Source organism: Lissotriton helveticus (genome assembly GCF_964261635.1).
Source record: "Lissotriton helveticus chromosome 1_1 unlocalized genomic scaffold, aLisHel1.1 SUPER_1_unloc_57, whole genome shotgun sequence".
NCBI lineage: Eukaryota > Metazoa > Chordata > Amphibia > Caudata > Salamandridae > Lissotriton > Lissotriton helveticus.
In genome coordinates this window covers 121,772-143,250 of record NW_027611700.1, presented here as the reverse complement: position 1 = coordinate 143,250, position 21,479 = coordinate 121,772, and positions in this window count along the sequence as shown.

Sequence of the window (21,479 nt, the reverse complement as noted above, 5' to 3'; positions counted from 1 at the left end):
AAGGGGGACCCATAAGTCTTGTAAGGACCACGTTTAGGTTCCATACTGATGCAGGAGGTAACCTAGGTGGGATTATTCGTTTTAATCCTTCCATAAATGCTTTTATTGCAGGTACTCTAAAAAGAGAGATAGATGCTGTCTATTTTGTAAATAGGCTGCAATTGCTGGTAGATGCAGGCGTATGGAAGAATAAGCCAAATTGGACCTTTGTTGGTGTAAAAAGTAGCAAGGAATATGCTACTTACCAGTATGCATCTGTTCCTGGCATGTAGGGCTGCTGACATTCATATCTGTGCATAGATCGCCGCCTAGTGTTGGGTCCGGATGATTGCACATTGTTGTCCTGGAAGAGTCTTCGAAGTATCACGAGATAGGTGGCTCCTCCCTTGGACTACAGTGCGCATGGGCATCCTCTCTATCCCCAGATTGTATTTCGTCATTGTGGCAGAGATGGAGTATAGTACAGTAAGAGATGTCCATGCAAAGAGTGAATGCTACAGCTGCGACAGGCACCGGGGAGGTGGGTGGGCGATATGAATGTCAGCAGCCCTACATGCCAAGAACAGATGCATACTGGTAAGTAGCATATTCCGTTCGAGGCATGTGGGCTGCTGAATTCATATCTGTGCATAGAATGTATAGCAGTATCTCCCTTAGCGGTGGCTACCTGTGTCAGCTGCAGCAGTCTGGAAAAGAGTTTTGAAACAGCCTGTCCTACAGCAGCTTGCTGTTTGGAATGTACATCTACACAATAGTGTTTTGTAAATGTATGTGTGGTTGACCATGTGGCTGCCCTACAAATCTCGTGTAAAGGAATGTTTCCCAGGAAAGCCATGGATGCCCCTAGCTTGCGTGTGGAATGCACCCTAAGGTGCGTTTTGCTTTTAAATAACATATCTGGATGCACTTAACTATCCATCTGGCTATACCTGATTTTGAAATAGGGTTACCCTTGTGTTGTGGTGCGAAGGCAACAAACAATTGTTTTGTTTTCCGAAATGTCTTAGTTCTGTCTATGTAATATAGCAGAGCTCTCTTGACATCTAGGGTATGCAAGGCCCTCTCGGCTACTGTCTGTGGGTTCTGAAAGAACACTGGCAGTTCTATAGTTTGATTCATATGGAAATGGGATACCACCTTTGGCATGAATTTAGGGTTTGCTCTAAGAACTACTCTATTTGCATGTACTTGAATGAATGGCTCTTGAATAGTTAGGGCTTGCAGCTCGCTAACTCTTCGAAGCGAAGTAATGGCAATAAGGAAAGCCACCTTCCAAGTAAGAAATTATAGTTCGCATGAGTGTAGTGGTTCAAAAGGTGGTCCCATAAGTCTGGTTAAAACAATGTTTAGATTCCAGACTGGTGAAGGTGGGTGTCTTGGAGGAATTACGCGTTTAAGTCCTTCCATAAATGCTTTAATTGCTGGCACCCTAAATAGTGAAAGGTGTTGCCTGCTTTGCAGATATGCTGCTAACGCATCTAAATGTATCCTGATGGATGAATAGGCTAAATTGCAACATTGTAGGGGCAAGAGATAGCAAATGATGTTTTGAGTAGAAGCATCAAGTGGGTTAATGTCATTGTTACTACAGTAAATGACGAAACGCTTCCACTTTGCTGCATAACATGCTCTGGTAGTGGGTTTTCTTGCCTCTTTGATAATATTCATGCAGTCTGGGGGCAAGTTCAGGTATCCAAACTCTAGGACTTCAGGAGCCAGATCGCCAGGTTCAGCTGTTGTGGGTCTGGGTGTTGGATTTCTCCATGGCTCTGAGTTAGAAGATTGGGTGTGAGTCACAGTCTTTGATAAGGCACCACTGACAGTTCTAGGAACGTTGTGTACCGCGGTTGCCTTGCCCATGTGGGAGCAACTAGGATCAGTGTCAGGGAATGTTGGTGCATTTTGCGTGCCACCAGCGGTATTAATGGAGCCGGGGGAAAAGCATACGCAAATTTGCCTGACCAGTTCATCCATATCGCATTGCCCTGCGACTGCGGATGTGGGAACCTGGCGGCAAAGAACTGGCATTTTGCATTTTCGCTTGTGGCAAAGAGATCTATCTCCGGATGTCCCCATTTCCGGAAGAATGGTTGGAGCACTTTGGGGTGAATTTCCCATTCGTGCATCTGTTGGCTGTGCCTGCTGAGCAGGTCGGCTACTTGATTGGCCTTGCCTGGGAGGTGTTCTGCCATGAGGAACATGTTCCTCTGAATGGCCCATTTCCACATTGCTTGAGCTAGGTGCGACAGCTGGGGTGAGTGTGTTCCTCCCTGTTTTTGAATGTAATACATAGCTGTCATGTTGTCCGTCCGGATCAACACAGCTTTGTTGCATGAGTGTGTCTTGAAAGCTTTTAGGGCTAGAAAGACCGCCATCAACTCCAGAAGGTTGATATGTATTTTCTTTTACTGTACAGTCCAGAGTCCCTGTACTGTGTAGTGAAGGACATGGGCTCCCCATCCTATTAGGGATGCGTCCTCGGTTAACACTATTTGTGGGACAGGCTCTTGGAACAGTTGTCCCTTGCAAAGGTTTTGTGGATTCCACCAATGCAGAGAGTTGTATGCCTGACCAACACTAGGTCCTTTAATTGCCCGTCAGCCTGATTCCACTGCATTGCTAGGCATTCTTGGAGCGGACACATATGTAGCCTGGCATGAGGGACTGTGAATATGCACGAGGCCATCATGCCTATTAGTTGCATAAACACTCAAGCTGGTAGTGAGTGTTGGGGTCTGAATTTTTGGATCAAAGTTTGCATACCCTTGATTCGTGCTGCGTTGGGATATGCTTTTGCTGCCAGTGTATCTATTGTTGCTCCCAGGTACTGTTGGACGTGGGAGGGTTGTAGATGTGATTTTGGGTAGTTTAGTGAGAATCCTAAACTGTGCAGGAGATGTATGGTCTTTGACATGTGGTTGGCACATTGCTAGGCCGATGGCGCTTGTATTAGCCAATCGTCCAGATAAGGGTACACATGGATGTGTTGCCTTCTGAGACGTGCTGCCACTGAATCTAGACATTTGGTGAACACTCTTGGAGCTGTTGTGACACCAAATGGTAGGACTTTGAACTGGTAGTGTTGTCCCTGAATGGTGAACCTCAGATACTTTCTGTGAGCAGGGTGTATTGGTATATGAAAGTATGCGTCTTTGAGGTCTAGAGTTGCTAGGAAGTCTCCCTGGCGAAGCAATGGTAAGACTTGCTGGAGAGTGAGCATATGGAAATGCTCCGACAAAATGTACAGGTTGAGGGGCCTGAGGTCCAATATTGGTCTGAGACCCGTCCTTCTTAGGAATAAGGAAGTATAGGGAATATACTCCTGTTCCCTGATGTTGTAGTGGGACTGGCTCTATGGCCCCCTTTAGCAGCATACTGATGACCTCTTGCTGTAGTAGCGTTATATGTTCCTGTGACATTGGACGGTGCACGGTTGGTATGTTGGGTGGTGGTGAGGTGAGTTCGAGGCAATAGCCATGTTAGATAATTTGCCTGAACCACTTGTCTGTAGTGATATTTAACCAGACTGGCAGAAATTGTTGTAGTCTTCCCCCGACTGGTGTTATATGGTCTGGGCGTAGTGCCAAGAAGTCACTGTTGGGTGTTAGTGGAGGATCTATTTGCATTGCCTCCACGACCTCTTCCCTTGGTATTATTTCCTCTGTATCCACCCCTGTTGGTGTTTTTGTTATATGTGGATTGTGTGTTACTCTTGTAGGTGGAGGATTGCTGTGATGTATTACTTTGCGCTCCTCCTCTATAATTGGAGCGACGAAAGGAGCCCCGGTGTTGTTGGGACTGGAGAGTTCCCATAGACTTCGCTGTTTCCGCATCCTTTTTCATTTTGTCCAGAATTGAATCAACTGCTGGACCAAACAAAAAGTCTGGGTTGATGGGCTGATTAAGAATTGTGGATTGAACTTCATTTTTAAAGCCTGATATGCGAAGCCATGCGTGGCGCCTTAGCAGCACGCTTGTATTGATGGATCTGGCAGCTGTGTCTGCCGCGTCTAGGGCACATTTAATTGAGGCATTGGTGATGAGCTTTCCCTCTTGTATAAGTTCATCTGCCTGCTGTTTGTAAGGATGAGGTAAGTGTTGGAGAATTTCTTCTAAACTGTCGTAGTGCGCCCTGTCATATCTGGCCAGCAAGGCCTGTATATTGGCTATTCTCCCTGAGTTTGCTGCTTGAGCTGCCGCTCTCTTGCCTGATGCCTCAAAGATTTTAGACTCCTTGTCTGGTGGAGCGGCTTCTCCAGTAGTCTGGGAGTGTGCACGCTTACGTGCGTTGGAGACCGTAAGGAATCTATGGGTAGCTGCCCTTTGATGTATGTAGGATCTATAGGTGCAGCCCTATATTTTTTCTCAATTCTAGGGTTTATGACCCATGCTCTAGCAGTGTCCTTGAAATTGTCACTTGCATGTTTTAATACCCCTTTTAACATTGGGAGTGTTTTAACGTGTCTCTCAGATGTTGTTAGTGTATCAAAGAGGAAGTCTTCCTCAATAGCATCAGAGTGCATATCTACATTGTGGTAGGTTGCTGCTCTATCCAGTAGTGAATTAAATGCTACTGTATCCTCTGTGGGTGATGGCTTAGTGGGGTATACTGCAGGGTCTGTAATGGGCAGAGCACCTTCAGTGTCTGGTTCCCCTCCTCCACCCCATGTCTGTTTGTTTGGCACTGCAAGTGGGTTTTGTGGAAAACCAAACCCTACATCTGCATCCTGATCTTCATCTGGTTTGTAGTCAGAGCGTGCAGGTGAGGTTGGGGCATAAGGAGTAGTAGGCATAACTGGACTGATAGGTTCAAAGAATATGGGAGAGGTAGCACAGTCTTTCTTTTTCTTTAGGGGGATTCTGGAAAGGTCTTCAGTTGGCAGAGGTCTTTTCTTTTTGGTATAAACAGTCACTTTACCAGTCTTTGGGTCAATATAGAGTTTTGACTGGTCTTCTGTGGAGGGATCTGGGTGAATAAGCTCCTCTTCCACAGTCCTTGGTTTTGGTGCTGTAACCTTTGGTTTTTGTCTCTTTGGGTCTATGCTTTTTGTGGCTTCGACCAGTTTTGGTGGTTAGATCGGTTTAGGCTGTTTTTCGACAGGTTTTGTCGGTTGAACGTCTTTGGCTGGCTTCACCACCTGTTTTGGACCGAGCAGTTTTGTCGGTTCGACAGTGTCTTTAGTTTTTTTTGGAGCCTGCGGTTTTGGCTCAACATCTTTTTTCGGTTCGATTGGCTTCGCCTCGACCGATTTTCTTTCGTCCACCTTTGGTTTCGCTTTTGGTTCGACGGTAGCTTATGGCGTAGGCCTTGTGCTCTCGGCGACTGTTTTTTCCCCCTTGTCGATACCTGAGGCTGTTTTGCTCGATTCGACATGCTTCTTGGGGGTCGATTCGACGTGCTTTTGTTTTTGTGTCGAATCGACGTGTTTTGGCTTCGAGGTTGACTCGACGGCCTTCGACTTCGAGCTCGACTCGACTGCTCTGGTCTTCGATGTCGACTCGACAGTCTTTGGTTTTGAAGGTTGTATTGGTACTGTGTCCTTCGGGTCGACGCCTTTCGGCTTAGTTACCTTCGGTTCGACGTAATTCGGTCCGAAGACTGTATTGTCGACTAGTTTCGGTTTCGATGGAACCGATGTCGTATGTTGTGTCTCAGAGGGCTCTTTTGGTATGTTCTTAGCCGGGCGGTATGGCGGGGCTGTAGAACGAGGATATTGATCTAGGCTAAGGCCTGCTGGCGATGCCTCGACCTGAGTCTCTGATAGAGGTGTAGTGTCTATATGGGGCGGTGTACTCACGGTTCGCCCCTCGTCGTCATCGGAGTCGTCTTAAACTGCAACGATGTCCTGATCATATTCCTCGAGATCGACGATTAGTTCTCCCTCTTCGAGGTAATATTCGGAGTCGGGCTCCGAGTATTGTCTTTCGTCTTGATCTGAGTCTTCGGCGCTCGCTAGTTCTTCCTCATCGTCGAAGATGTTATCGGGCTCAGGCACCGATTGTTGCATTTCTTGCCTCGCCGCCCGTCGATTCCGAATAGTCTTTTTCGAACGGAACTGGGCACAGGCTAGGCAACTATCTTCATTGTGATCTGGAGATAGGCATTTATTGCACACTGGATGCTTGTCTGTGTGCGGGAACTTCTAGTTGCACTGCGGGCAGTACTTGAATGGACTTCGTTCCATCGACGGTCGGTCCACGAGGTGTCGAGAAGGCCTCACGGCCCGATTCGACGACCGGAGTGCAACAAAGTTGTAAAAAGTGTATCGGCACCGAGCGCTGAACAATACCGACGGATCCGAAGGCCTTTTGGCCTTTTCAAAAGTTTTTCTTGATTCCGAACTTGGAGAGTAGGAAAGTACATCCGAACCCAATGGCGGAGAAAAACAATCTGGGGATGGAGAGGATGCCCATGCGCACTGTAGTCCGAGGGAGGAGCCACCTATCTCGTAATACTTCGAAGACCCTTCCAGGACAACAATGTGCAATCATCCGGACCCAACACTAGGCGGCGATCTATGCACAGATATGAATTCAGCAGCCCACATGCCTCAAACATAATATTTTGGATGGAAACATCCAGTGGATCAATGTGATTGTGTTACAGTATATTGCAAATCTTTTCCACTTAGCAGCATAACATGCTCTGGTAGTGGGTCTTCTAGCTTCTTTCATTATGTTCATACAGTCTGGTGGTAAGTTTAAGTAGCCAAACTCTAAGACCTCAGGAGCCAGATCGCCAAATTCAGTTGGTTTGTTTCTGGGTGCCTTATTTCTCCATGGTTCTGTGTTAACAGGGATGGCGTGAGCCGTAATTTCTGATGTGGAACCAGTGAGAGATCTAGTAGCGTGGTGAACCACGGCTGACGTGCCCATGTGGGGGCCACTAGTATTAGTTTGAGAGACTGTTGTCTGAGCTTGCGTACTACTAGTGGAATGAGTGGGAGAGGCGGAAAAGTGTACGCAAATCTGCCTGACCAGTTCATCCATATCGCATTTCCCTCCGATTGTGGGTGTGGAAACCTGGTGGCGAAGGTTGGGCATTTTACGTTTTCGTGGGTGGCAAACAGATCTATCTGTGGATGCCCCCACTTTTGGAAGAATGGTTGGAGAACTTGTGGGGGCAGCTCCCATTCGTGAATCTGTTGTGACTGACGACTCAACAGATCTGCTATCTGATTGTGAATTCCTGGAAGGTGTTCTACTGTCAGGTGTATGTTTTGATGGATGGCCCATCTCCAAATGTTCAGTGCAAGCTGGGACAGTTGCAGAGTGTGTGTCCCCCCCCTGTTTTTGTACATAATACATGGCTGTCATATTGTCCATCCAGATTAGAACAGCTTTGTTTTATACTTGTACTTGAAAAGTTTTGAGTGCTAGGAAAATTGCTAGCAATACTAAATGGTTGATGTGGAACTGTTTCTGTTGGTTGTTCCATTGGCCTTGTGTGGTATAATGCAAGAGATGGGCTCCCCATCCTGTGAGGGATGCATCTGTCGTGAGCACTATTTGTGGAACAGGGTCTAGAAACGGCCGTCCCTTTGTCAAGTTTTTGGTGTTCCACCATTGCAGAGAGCGATATGTATGGCTGTCCACCACCACCAGGTCTGTGAGCTGACCTTGAGCCTGATTCCACTGTTGTGCTAGACATTCTTGTAGTGGGCGCATTTGCAGTTTTGTGTGAGGAACTATGAAGATGCAACACGCCATCATGCCTATTAGTTTCATGAACACTCCGGCTTGAAGAGAGTGTTGGTATTGAATAAGGGAGACTAAGTTCTGAATGCTTTGAATCCTGGCTTGACTGGGATACGCTAGAGCTGCCGATGTGTCTAAGGTAGCTCCTAGATATTGATGAACATGCAAAGGGTCTAGGTACAACTTGGTGTAGTTTATTGTAAACCCTAAGTCGTGTAATGTTTGAATCGTTTGTTTTGTGTGTTGTACACACTGGTTGAATGATCTTGCTTTTATGAGCCAGTCGTCGAGGTAAGGGAAGACATGTATCTGTTGTCTTCTGAAATGTGCTGCTACTACTGCTAATGATTCAGAAAAGGGGGTGGTGATGAACATAGTGCCTGAATTAAGCAGACCACTCTTACCCAGTCCAAAGATCAGGGCTTGATCCATCATCGTTTTTTAGCTCACTGCACCATCCCAGCTCAGAACTTGGCTATATGCAAATTAGTCTGTTCCTGTCCCAGTGCATGATGGGAACAGGGCAAACCAAACTACCAAGCCAATTCTTGTACTGGGAAGGAAACAAGCTTCCGGGGACCGGTTTCTGCCATTTCAGGCGTCGTCGGCCCGGCATGCTTGAATCCTGATGGTGCAATGAGCAAGGGACTCACATCTGAGTATACCCTTCCACGCTTATGGTGGACAAAATGATTCAGAAAAGGGGGTGGTGATGAACAGAGTGCCTGAATTAAGCAGACCAGTCTTACCCAGTCCAAAGATCAGGGCTTGATCCATCACCGTTTTTTAGCTCACTGCACCATCCCAGCTCAGAACTTGGCTATATGCAAATTAGTCTGTTCCTGTCCCAGTGCATGATGGGAACAGGGCAAACCAAACTACCAAGCCAATTCTTGTACTGGGAAGGAAACAAGCTTCCGGGGACCGGTTTCTGCCATTTCAGGCGTCGTCGGCCCGGCTTTCTTGAATCCTGATGGTGCAATGAGCAAGGGACTCACATCTGAGTATACCCTTCCACGCTTATGGTGGACAAAATGATTCAGAAAAGGGGGTGGTGATGAACAGAGTGCCTGAATTAAGCAGACCACTGTGGAAAAGTAAATTTTGTCATGTTCTGTGTCCCTACGTGTCCTCCATCTTATGTTATGTGTGCATGATTAAATATGCATATGTATCCCCCATGTTTGATTAAAGACGCAATTACAGTTGTGTCCATCACTAGTATGCCAGTTTCCAGTTCTCGTGAAAGCTACGAGTATCAGGCCTATGTAAAGTTACGTTGCCACGTTTCTCAGTGTGCACGTTATTTCATTGTAAAGTCCCCGTTTCTAGGCCTCAAAAGGGCCCGGACACCAGATTCAGCTCCTGTCTCCTGAGCCTCGCTGAGGAGCGATACAGCCCCCACCTGTATCCTCGACCCTTCACTTACTTCCTGCCTCACAGTGCCCGGCTCAGCCTGGCTCTGCCTACGAGTCTGCCAAGAGTATGTTATGATTCTAGTTATCAGTCCAGCCCCCCTTCTCTGCATTCCTAAGCTACTGAATCGCATCAATAGTTTCCGTCATTGTCTAGCCTTTACGTCTCCATGTAAGAGAAATACTGCATTTAATGGTCATTTAATATTCTTCATCACGCACTACATGTAGAATAATGCATGCTCCAGTCTTAGAGTCCGTTAGCCTCTCCCCTCCTGACTCTTAGTTTATATCAACATGTTCTCTAAACATCAGATACTAGATACTGTTTAGGTACATGTCGCCCTGACTCTCCAGACTTCAGTCTCTGCTCCTAGCACAGAGTTCATAGCCCCCAGCTTCTCCTAGTAACACGTCATTGTCAGTTTACGCGCACCATTAGGTTAGAGGTCCCGGCTCCTTAGGTAGCCCCCTCCATGTTTCCGCCCCATTTATGACATATTCTGTTACGTTTACATCACATGTCTATGTATACGCCCCTGTTACACCCATTTTCACCCTTATCTTTCGCGACTGCTATTGACCACACCCACTGCTCCGCCTACTGTAATTCATTGTAATGTAACTGTTTTAGTATATATATTTGTGCACTGTTATTAAATGTCGTGCCGATTCTGATCCTGCCCCCGGCAGCGCTGCCATCCTGTTCCCGTGCAGGTTGTCCTGTTCCTGTCCTTTATGCTGTATTAAACCTGCAAACTCCTACTACCTCGAATCTTGACTCTTATTTATTGAGCTATCTGTTATTGCTATGTCCAGTAAAACCTAGATCCGGTATTATTTATTTATATACCACATAATGGCGCCCGAATAGGGACTTGCCCTTTCCCCACGCGCCGGTGAAGCCACGCCGGCCCCCTGACCCTCTGCAGCCGTGACGGAACCATACCGTGCACGTGCAGATATTTCTGCTTCAAGTATCCCTCAGGCCCACGGAGGAGACGGAGGTGGCGGTCCAGCATCCAGACGAGGCGGTGGAGGAACGCGGCGAGTCCCGACCAGAGCCCAAGCCGAGAGTCCAAGGTCCGAGGTATCCGGAGGCCCACCCGTAACAGAAGTTCGAAGTTCGTCCGTCCGGCGTCGAAGCAGTCCAGTCCAGTCCGAGGCCTTCCGTTCTTGCTGCCCGGTGAGTACCATTGCTGGGGTAGTATCTAGACAGGGTCAATCTAATTGACTCTGGTCCGTGGGTTGGTGGTACACAGACCCAAAACGAAGTGTCCACTTCGGTGGATGCGGGTCCTGACGTGTCTCTTTATGAGACCGGTAAGTTTCGTACTGTTTCAGCAGTGCATCTAGTTTCTGTTCTAGTCAGTTCTGTTCTCGAGAAAATTCATGTATTCTGTTTTCAGTATTCCAGGTAGTATTCTGTTCGAACTATTATTTTAAATATTCTTCATGTATTTTAATGTCGTGGTATGAATGTGAAGTAATTATCGTGTTCATTGTGTATTGTATTGTGTCTAGATTACAGTTCAGTCATGCCCTTATTCTCGAAATTACGTCAGTTAAAAACTAGAAAAGGTCTGCTAGAAGCAGCAGTTCCTGTCCCGCCTAGGGACAGTCCAGGTCATTTTATGTATCAGAAGCATGGCATAAGTGCCATATTATATCTAGATTTATGGGTGGAGTACACCAAGAACTTAGAGGAAAAGTATAGATGGCCCGTATCAGGTACGTGGGATGCCGAGTGCATCATGAGAGTAGAAGAAGCATTATGGAAAAAGAAAGCCAGACAGTCACAGAAAGATGCCATCGAGTTATGGCGCAAAGAATCTCATAAAAGAACCGAAAAAGAAATCAGAAAGTCAGAACTAAGTAGAGAATCCTTGGAACGAGCCCAGGAAAGGGAACTAATCGAGATAGGTGAACGAGTTAAAACAGAACAGTCAGACAGACAGAGGCATGCCCTCATCAAGGGTATGTATCCTCTTCTTGCCGAGGGCTTGCCAAAAGCAACCCCGGAGGCATCCAGTAATTTTCCGCCACCACTAGTTCCGACTAAGCTACGTCACAAACCGACCGCAGCTGATATTTTCATCTCGTCCTATTTGGACGACACAGTCCCGGAATATGCAAATCCGGTTCCGCCAGTCCCTGTAAATCAGGCAATTCCTGCTCCCCCAGACACCGGGGCACCTCTTGCAGTACCTGCTACGGTACCCCCGGTCCAGCCTACATTACAATTTCCCGCCGCGCTGGTACGAAGAGTATCAGTCGACGATTCCAGTTTAGGGGCCGCAGGAGGAGGTCCTCCTGGTACCCCGCCACCGCACCAACGTAGAACGTTGGCCGAGTTACATGAATGTGCGTTACAGCGTACGCCCAAATTTAAGTCCGTTGCAGAAATCCGACGAGCTCTCACTGAATGCCGCTATGATCCAGTTGCAGGTGATGATAGTACAGTAATATATTCCATCCGTGTAAGACGGGTGACCGGGTATTTAGACACCCTACCAGATATGAAAGGAGATCTAGACAGAATATATCGTTTCATCCGTACAGGGGATGATCCAGAAAGTATTGGCGAAGCCATGTCTCAAAGGAAAGCTGAGATCCAGCTCATGATATTAAAGTTTCTGATTAATTGTCTAATAAGAGAACAAGATTACCCGACTAAAGATCCGGCCGAAATGAAGATCCTGACAAGGTGGAGTGATAATATAGCCGAGGGTAAACACAAGACTATCAGTAGTATAGAGAGTATGTACAAGAAAATTCGTAAGGAAATACTAAAGTTACACGAACAACGTAAAGCAGCACAAGTAAGCGAGAAAGAAAATGACTCTACTGAAGAGGTAGAGGACGAGAATCCCACTAGAATAGCGTATGTAGGAAAATCTAGATTTCCAGATCGCCATTTGCGCCTAGAACACAAGTCAGTTTTACATCATCCAGCACCAGAACAAGGTTCTCTGGAACAAGTATTTCAAGCTACCGATCACATTCTGAAATCACGAATCGGTTACAGTGAGTTAAGTACTATGCATGAACAAGAACTAGCCCGATCAGCAGTCCGATGGATTACTGATTCTACCACTTTTCCAGACGAAATAGTGGCCCAAATGTTCCTGAAATTGCCCCCAGCCGAGCAGCGACTGGTGGGTATGTATATGATCCAGCACCTCATTACATTGTATGAGGGTCAACATTCTGATCCAGGTCCGTTACACGATGTCCTGAACGAGTTACTCCAGTATAGATGGAAAGGTTTAGGTACCGATTTAATTAGTGTCATTCTAGAACAGCGCCACAAATATAGTATGTTCTTGAACCCGCATTTTGTTCATGTCTCACCTCCAGAAAGTAAACCGTTTTACATAGACAGACAGAATCCGTTACGAGAAGTACACCCAGTTAGGACAACAGATGGTGAAATGCAACAAGTGTTTGTTTACACTCAGATTACAAAGATGGAACTCTTAGAGATGAAAAAATTAATTCCCTGTCATGACAAAGATCCAGCAGGGTTCCACCGAGAATTAAAGGACATGCTCCGTATGGGAGAATACACGTATCCAGATATTATTAAAATGTTAAAGGTCCTGTTGCCCGCAGGGGTATATGAAAAACTCAAGGAAAAAGAATGGGAGGTGGGAGAGAAAAAGATCGATTGGGCAGTTCTCGAAGCTGAAGATAAGGCACGAGTACCAGGTACCGGTCTAGGAGAGAAATGTAAAGAATTACCAGAACTGTTAATACAAGTTTTGCCAAGATTATTAGCCACTAAAAAGGAAGACTGGGATGCAATCTCAGCCTGTAAACAGAAACAAGACGAAGACACTAGTGATTTTTATTCTAGATTCGAGAAATGTTTTAGTATAAACAGTGGCCTCAAGACAAGTAGCGAGTCATACCCTCATCTTTTTGTTACTAAATTAGTCGAGAATTCAAGTCCACAAGTTAAGAATCGAGTTTTGAAAGTCGAAAGTACCTGGCAAGCTAATACCCCGTCCCAGATGTTACAGATGCTCCAATACCACCAGAATAGAATCAGAGAAGAGCAGGATCATGAAAGAAAACGTATGAAAGACACGAAAATGAAAGTACTAGTTGCACAATCTATTCCTCAAGACAGTCAGAAGAGGGGTCCGAATCAAGCCAGTCATCCTGCAGCTCCCGTTAAAGGGACATGCAATTATTGTAAACAGCCAGGTCATTTCATAAACGAGTGTGCAGTTCTGAAACACAATATAGCTACCGGTAAAACTAAAGAAAGACCACGTCCGCCTAGACAAGAACAAGTTTCACAGACTTCTCAGCCACAGAATGCACAACAGACAGTTCCAGTACCGCAGCCTATTGCTGCAACACAGCATGTTACACAGCAGATGTACCAGTATGCGCAGTCTGAGTATCCAGAGTATCAGCCATATTCATGAAACAGCCTAGAGAGGGAGGTAGGCTTGCCTCTCATCGAGATACCTGTAGATCAAGAGGGTCCCTATGTTCATAGTCAAGTATTAGGGAAAGACAGAAAGTTTTTGATTGATACAGGGGCAAGTAGGACCACCATTAGTCACGCCGAAGTTCCAGGGGCTCCGCTCTCAGGCTCAAGAAATGTTTCCCTTGGATTTTCAGGAAAGCCTATTGTAAATGAGATATCTCAGCCAGTTACTCTAGAAGTAGGTCCATTGTCCCGTACTACTGATCTGTTACTTACGAAGTCATGTCCAGAAAATCTGTTAGGCATTAAGACACTGAAAGAATTAGGTGCAGTCATATGCTGTTCCCCAGAGGGAATACGATTGTTCCTACGTGACTTCAAGGGTCACTATGTATTACGAGATTTTGATCCGAGATTGTCTAATGTTCCGCAGCATCTATGGGCACAAGGTCCAACTGATGTTGGTTATATGCAAATCACACCCCATCGTGTGACTCTCAAGCCAGGTGTAGTGTTACCACGAATCAGGCAGTACAGATTGCCACCTGAGGCTGTAGCAGCCTTATCCAAAATTATTGACGAGCTCATCGCTCAAGGAGTAGTTGTAGAAACTGACTCCAATGTATGTAATTCTCCGATCATTCCAGTCATGAAACGTACTGATCCAAATGCACCCCCAGTATATCGATTAGTGATTGATCTCCGAGAGCTTAATAAATGTATTATTCCCCAGTACCCAGTTGTCCCAGATATCTCTTCCCTATTGACAGCCATTGATTCTGAAGCCTCATTTTTTACAGTCATAGACCTCAAGAACGCGTTCTTCAGTGTCCCCATTCATCCAGACAGCCAGTTTCTTTTCGGATTTTGTTTAAATGGAAGGAGCTATATGTTTACACGAGCTCCTCAAGGTTTCACAGAAAGTCCAAGTATTTACAGTCAAGCACTTAAGAGACAACTAGACAATATTCACATGCCAACTGACACTGCCCTGCTCCAGTATGTCGATGATCTACTGATCACAGCCCGTTCTGAACGTGCTTGCGAGCGAGCATCCCTTACAGTCTTGTATTTCCTTGCCGAGATGGGGCACAAGGTGTCCCCTTCTAAGCTTCAATTCTGTGTCCAGCAAGTGATCTATTTAGGCCACTTACTGTCCAAGAGGGGTAGGCAGTTGACACCTGACCGTATCCAGTTAATAGCGAGTCTTCCTCAGCCCAAGAGCCAGAAGGAGGTACGTGCTTTTATTGGCCTTACGTCTTACTGCAGACAATGGATTCCTCAGTATGCATTTCTAGCTAAGCCACTGATACAGTTAACGACACAGGAGGCAGCCTTATCGACTGTCCTCCCTTGGACATCTGAACATACATTTAGTTTTAATGAGTTAAAGAAGGCTCTATGCCAAGCTCCAGTTCTAGCAACACCGAACTACAGTAAGCCTTTTACACTTTTTGTCACTGAACGCGACAGCATTATCTGTTCTCACACAAGATCAAGCAGGACAATACAAGCCCTGTGCTTATTTTTCGAGCACATTAGATCCTGTAGCCCAGGCTCTGCCTGCGTGCCTCAAGTCAGTTGCAGCCACAGCACTAGCTATCAGACAAAGTGATTCCATAGTATTAGGACATTCCTTGACAGTACAAGTCCCACACTCCGTGGAAGTTCTTTTAAACCGAACACAGACTCAGCACTTGACAATTGCACGTTTAACAGGTTATGAATTGACACTGTTCCAGCCACACATAGAAATCAGACGCTGCAACGTTCTAAATCCTGCCACACTGTTACCGTCAGTAAATTCAAATCCTGCCACACACGACTGTGTGGAAGTAGTTAATATTATGACTAAGCCAAGACAAGATCTGACAGATATTCCATTACCAGATCCAGACCTGACACTTTATGTGGATGGTTCATGTATGAGAACAAGTACAGGAGAACTAGTAGCCGCGTATGCAGTGACTACTGACACTGAAGTTATAGAAACACACCGTATTGACACCCTGTCTGCTCAAGCAGCAGAGCTAGTTGCTCTGACACAAGCCTGCATACACGCCAAGAACCTGAAAGTTAATGTTTACACAGATTCACGTTACGCATTTGGAGTCGTACACGATTTCGGAGTGCTCTGGCAGGAGAGAGGTTTCATGACTTCTCATGGAACCAAGATTCAGCATGGTCTCGTTATTCAAGCTCTGTTAGATGCCATACACTTACCGACATCCATTGCTATCATGAAATGCAAAGCACATACGAAAGTTACTGACACTATTTCTCAAGGTAATGATCTAGCAGATCGCACAGCCAAGCTTACAGCACAGACACCAGACATTCCAGTTAATAAGACACCGACATACACTCCAGATCTGACTACCTGTATGACAGTTAAGGACCCCACTCAAGATGTCATAGATATCCAGTTACATGCTACTCCCGATGAAATCAAGAAATGGTCCGAACAAGGAGGGGTCCAGACAGATCAGGGATGGGTAACGAAGGGTAAAGCCACATGGTTTCTCCCCGACTCCATGGTTCAAGTCATTATCAATACCGCACATAGTCCAGCACATTTAGGAGAAAAAGCTATGTTAGACAGTATCCAGAACATTTGGTTCAACAAGCATTTACGAGCTGCAGCCAAGCAGAAGGTCCGTACTTGTATGATATGTTGTCAGTTTAATCCAGGTAAAAGTGTCCCGGTGGAACAAGGTGGATTCCAGCCCCCTGACCACCCTTTTGAAGTCCTCCAGATGGATTATATTCAGATGGAGCGATGTCGAGGTTTCAAGTATGTCCTTGTAGTGGTATGCGCTTTGTCCAGGTGGACAGAAGCATATCCAGTCCCAGATTACACAGCCGCGACCACTGCCAAGCAGTTGGTTCGTGAATTCTTCCCCCGCTACGGACTCCCTAGAGTCGTATATTCTGACAACGGCCAGCCATTCTCATCCGAGCTCATGAAACATATTTCCCTGTTGTTAGGGTACCAGTGGAAGTTCCATTGTGTACGCCATCCAGAAGCAGCCGGTCTCGTAGAGAGACATAATCAGACCCTGAAAATCCGAATTGCAAAAGTATGTAAAGAGAAAGGTGTGGACTGGCTAGTAGCTCTGCCAGTTGCCTTGTTTTATATGCGCATGGTCGCACATTCCAGATCAGGTCTGTCCCCTTATGAGGTCGTATTCGGCCGCCCCCCTAACATGTGGGGTACACCTAGACCTCGAAGTATTACCGATGTTTCAAGTAATATGCTGACAGATTACCTAGCTTCCTTGATGTCTGCCCTCAACTCTTGTCGTTCACAGGTTGCTGCCGCATTTCCAGACAATACCGAGGTGGCACCGCATGAAATCGTTCCCGGATGCATGGTTTTGGTCAGGAACTTTGATCGTTCAAGTCCGCTGGAGCCCCGCTGGAAGGAACCCCGACAGGTCCTCCTCACCACCCGTACTGCCGTCAAGCTGGAAGGCAGGAAGGGCTGGGTCCATTTGTCACATGTGAAAAGATTTTTTGGATTGAAACCTGTTTCAAAGAACATTTCCGAGGATCTTAAAGACTGCCAAAGTACTATTCTTAAGGACTGTCCCGCAAAAGACATTGCTACGAACCCTTCCCTGTTAGAGAAAACTCCGCAACAGGAGTATAAGCTTAAACTAAGGTCTAGTAAAATAAGTCAGCCAGTTTGATTGTCTAAGTCCTCCCCTAGGTGAAACGGTTAGACCGGTTTCTGACATGTATATAATAGACCCCCACAGAGAGAGAGTTAGTGAGAACTCTAGAAATTGCACTATTATTTTATGTTTTCTGCTATATTTTAGCATTATGATTTCCTGCACCAGTTATGCATTTTATTTGTGTTTTTCAGTTTCTCATGTAAATAAGTCTGCTAATGTTACAGTAGAGCACACGTTTAGTGATCTGCCTCCTCATGAACTTTCTTATCGTCTTGCTATGCGTAATAACTCTTTTATCCGCATGATACATTATTCACACCAGACCAACAATGCCACAAATTGTTGGGTGTGTGGTCGACTCCCCCCTTTCCAGACACCGAAGGGAGTTCTGCCACTCTTTCCTTATCCATTTTCACATAATGGTTCGTGTGGAGCATGGTCCACGTTAACGTCATCCTCAACAGATATGTTTTTTCTGAACAGTACATGTTTCCCAGACAAGCAAGGTCTTCCCCACAGAACAGGGTTAGATCTAGAGAATGAAGTTTATAATCTAGGTAATTATTCTTCGAATTTCATGGTCCTGAATGTTCAGTCTGATTCTACTCCAGACTTACCTGCTATTTCAGTACTACCAGTCAAAGGTGAATTATGTGTCCGAAATAATGGTTCCGTAAATGTAGGCCATAGTGATTGTACTACTATTGTCAAGTATAGTGACAGTAGGAAATCTATTTTCAAAGCTTCACGTCATTCTTATTTTGTTTGTGGTCAGACCGCATATGTTCGTCTGCCCCTCGATTGGGAGGGAACATGTTACATCGCCTTCCTACTGCCACCAGTTTTCCTAGCCCCACCTGACTATCATAGGAATTCCCACCTAGTACATACTAGACACAAGAGAAATCTCCCGATTGTCGATTATACTGAAACTGCTCTAGAACAATACATAGATATCAATAAAGGTGTCTTCCCCTACTTAGGTACTGTTGTAAATAGTAAACTGATACGTAGATTAACCAGAACACTTGAAGCAGTAGTGATTGAGACTACTTCTGCTCTAGGTAACTTAACCGAAGAACAATCCTTTATGAGAATTGTCGTGCTCCAGAAGCGTCTCGTCCTTGACGTCATACTGGCCGATAGGGGCGGGGCCTGTAGAGTCATCGGATCTAGTTGCTGCATTTTCATTCCTAATAACGCGCCGTCTGTTTATTCAGCTATTACCAGACTCCATAAAATTGCCCATATGTTACACCAAGATCCAGGCACCTGGACATGGTCCGGTTGGTTCTGGAATATAATTTCCGCCTGGGGATGGAAAGTATTGTCATTTCTGGGTATTGCAGTAGCGATCATATTCAGTTGCTGCCTCTGTTTACAATGTGGCCCTGCGATTTGCGGCATTTGTGCTACATCATGTGTTCCTAGTCCCAAGTCCCGTCCTAAATCCAGTTCCAAGAAAACTCGAGACGAGCAAATGATACTGTATGAAATGATAGATGGTATCATGAATATTGATGTTTCCTGATGGAAACGTAGTGACAAGGAGGGAATGTGGAAAAGTAAATTTTGTCATGTTCTGTGTCCCTACGTGTCCTCCATCTTATGTTATGTGTGCATGATTAAATATGCATATGTATCCCCCATGTTTGATTAAAGACGCAATTACAGTTGTGTCCATCACTAGTATGCCAGTTTCCAGTTCTCGTGAAAGCTACGAGTATCAGGCCTATGTAAAGTTACGTTGCCACGTTTCTCAGTGTGCACGTTATTTCATTGTAAAGTCCCCGTTTCTAGGCCTCAAAAGGGCCCGGACACCAGATTCAGCTCCTGTCTCCTGAGCCTCGCTGAGGAGCGATACAGCCCCCACCTGTATCCTCGACCCTTCACTTACTTCCTGCCTCACAGTGCCCGGCTCAGCCTGGCTCTGCCTACGAGTCTGCCAAGAGTATGTTATGATTCTAGTTATCAGTCCAGCCCCCCTTCTCTGCATTCCTAAGCTACTGAATCGCATCAATAGTTTCCGTCATTGTCTAGCCTTTACGTCTCCATGTAAGAGAAATACTGCATTTAATGGTCATTTAATATTCTTCATCACGCACTACATGTAGAATAATGCATGCTCCAGTCTTAGAGTCCGTTAGCCTCTCCCCTCCTGACTCTTAGTTTATATCAACATGTTCTCTAAACATCAGATACTAGATACTGTTTAGGTACATGTCGCCCTGACTCTCCAGACTTCAGTCTCTGCTCCTAGCACAGAGTTCATAGCCCCCAGCTTCTCCTAGTAACACGTCATTGTCAGTTTACGCGCACCATTAGGTTAGAGGTCCCGGCTCCTTAGGTAGCCCCCTCCATGTTTCCGCCCCATTTATGACATATTCTGTTACGTTTACATCACATGTCTATGTATACGCCCCTGTTACACCCATTTTCACCCTTATCTTTCGCGACTGCTATTGACCACACCCACTGCTCCGCCTACTGTAATTCATTGTAATGTAACTGTTTTAGTATATATATTTGTGCACTGTTATTAAATGTCGTGCCGATTCTGATCCTGCCCCCGGCAGCGCTGCCATCCTGTTCCCGTGCAGGTTGTCCTTTTCCTGTCCTTTATGCTGTATTAAACCTGCAAACTCCTACTACCTCGAATCTTGACTCTTATTTATTGAGCTATCTGTTATTGCTATGTCCAGTAAAACCTAGATCCGGTATTATTTATTTATATACCACACCACTCTTACCCAGTCCAAAGATCAGGGCTTGATCCATCACCGTTTTTTAGCTCACTGCACCATCCCAGCTCAGAACTTGGCTATATGCAAATTAGTCTGTTCCTGTCCCAGTGCATGATGGGAACAGGGCAAACCAAACTACCAAGCCAATTCTTGTACTGGGAAGGAAACAAGCTTCCGGGGACCGGTTTCTGCCATTTCAGGCGTCGTCGGCCCGGCTTGCTTGAATCCTGATGGTGCAATGAGCAAGGGACTCACATCTGAGTATACCCTTCCACGCTTATGGTGGACAAAATGATTCAGAAAAGGGGGTGGTGATGAACAGAGTGCCTGAATTAAGCAGACCACTCTTACGCAGTCCAAAGATCAGGGCTTGATCCATCACCGTTTTTTAGCTCACCGCACCATCCCAGCTCAGAACTTGGCTATATGCAAATTAGTCTGTTCCTGTCCCAGTGCATGATGGGAACAGGGCAAACCAAACTACAAAGCCAATTCTTGTACTGGGAAGGAAAGAAGCTTCCGGGGACCGGTTTCTGCCATTTCAGGCGTCGTCGGCCCGGCTTGCTTGAATCCTGATGGTGCAATGAGCAAGGGACTCACATCTGAGTATACCCTTCCACGCTTATGGTGGACAAAATGATTCAGAAAAGGGGGTGGTGATGAACAGAGTGCCTGAATTAAGCAGACCACTCTTACCCAGTCCAAAGATCAGGGCTTGATCCATCACCGTTTTTTAGATCACTGCACCATCCCAGCTCAGAACTTGGCTATATGCAAATTAGTCTGTTCCTGTCCCAGTGCATGATGGGAACAGGGCAAACCAAACTACCAAGCCAGTTCTTGTACTGGGAAGGAAACAAGCTTCCGGGGACCGGTTTCTGCCATTTCTGGCGTCGTCGGCAAGCAAGCTGGGCCGACGAGGCTGAAATGCCAGAAACCGGTCCCCGGTAGCTTGTGTCCTTTCTGGTGAAGAATTGGCTTGGTAGTTTGGTCTGCCCTGTTCCCATGATGCACTGGGCCAGGGACAGACTAATTTGCATATAGCCAGGTTCTGAGCTGGGATGGGGCAGTGAGCTAAATAACGGTGATGGATCAAGCCCTGATCTTTGGACTGGGTAAGAGTGGTCTGCTTAATTCAGACACTCTGTTCATCACCACCCCCTTTTCTGAATCGTTTTTGGCCACTATAGGTGTGGCAGGGTATACTCAGACATGAGTCCCTTGCTCACTGCTCCATCAGGATTCAAGCAAGCTGGGCCGACGAGGCTGAAATGCCAGAAACCGGTCCCCGGTAGCTTGTCTCCTTTCTGGTGAAGAATTGGCTTGGTAGTTTGGTCTGCCCTGTTCCCATGATGCACTGGGCCAGGGACAGACTAATTTGCATATAGCCAGGTTCTGAGCTGGGATGGGGCAGTGAGCTAAATAACGGTGATGGATCAAGCCCTGATCTTTGGACTGGGTAAGAGTGGTCTGCTTAATTCAGACACTCTGTTCATCA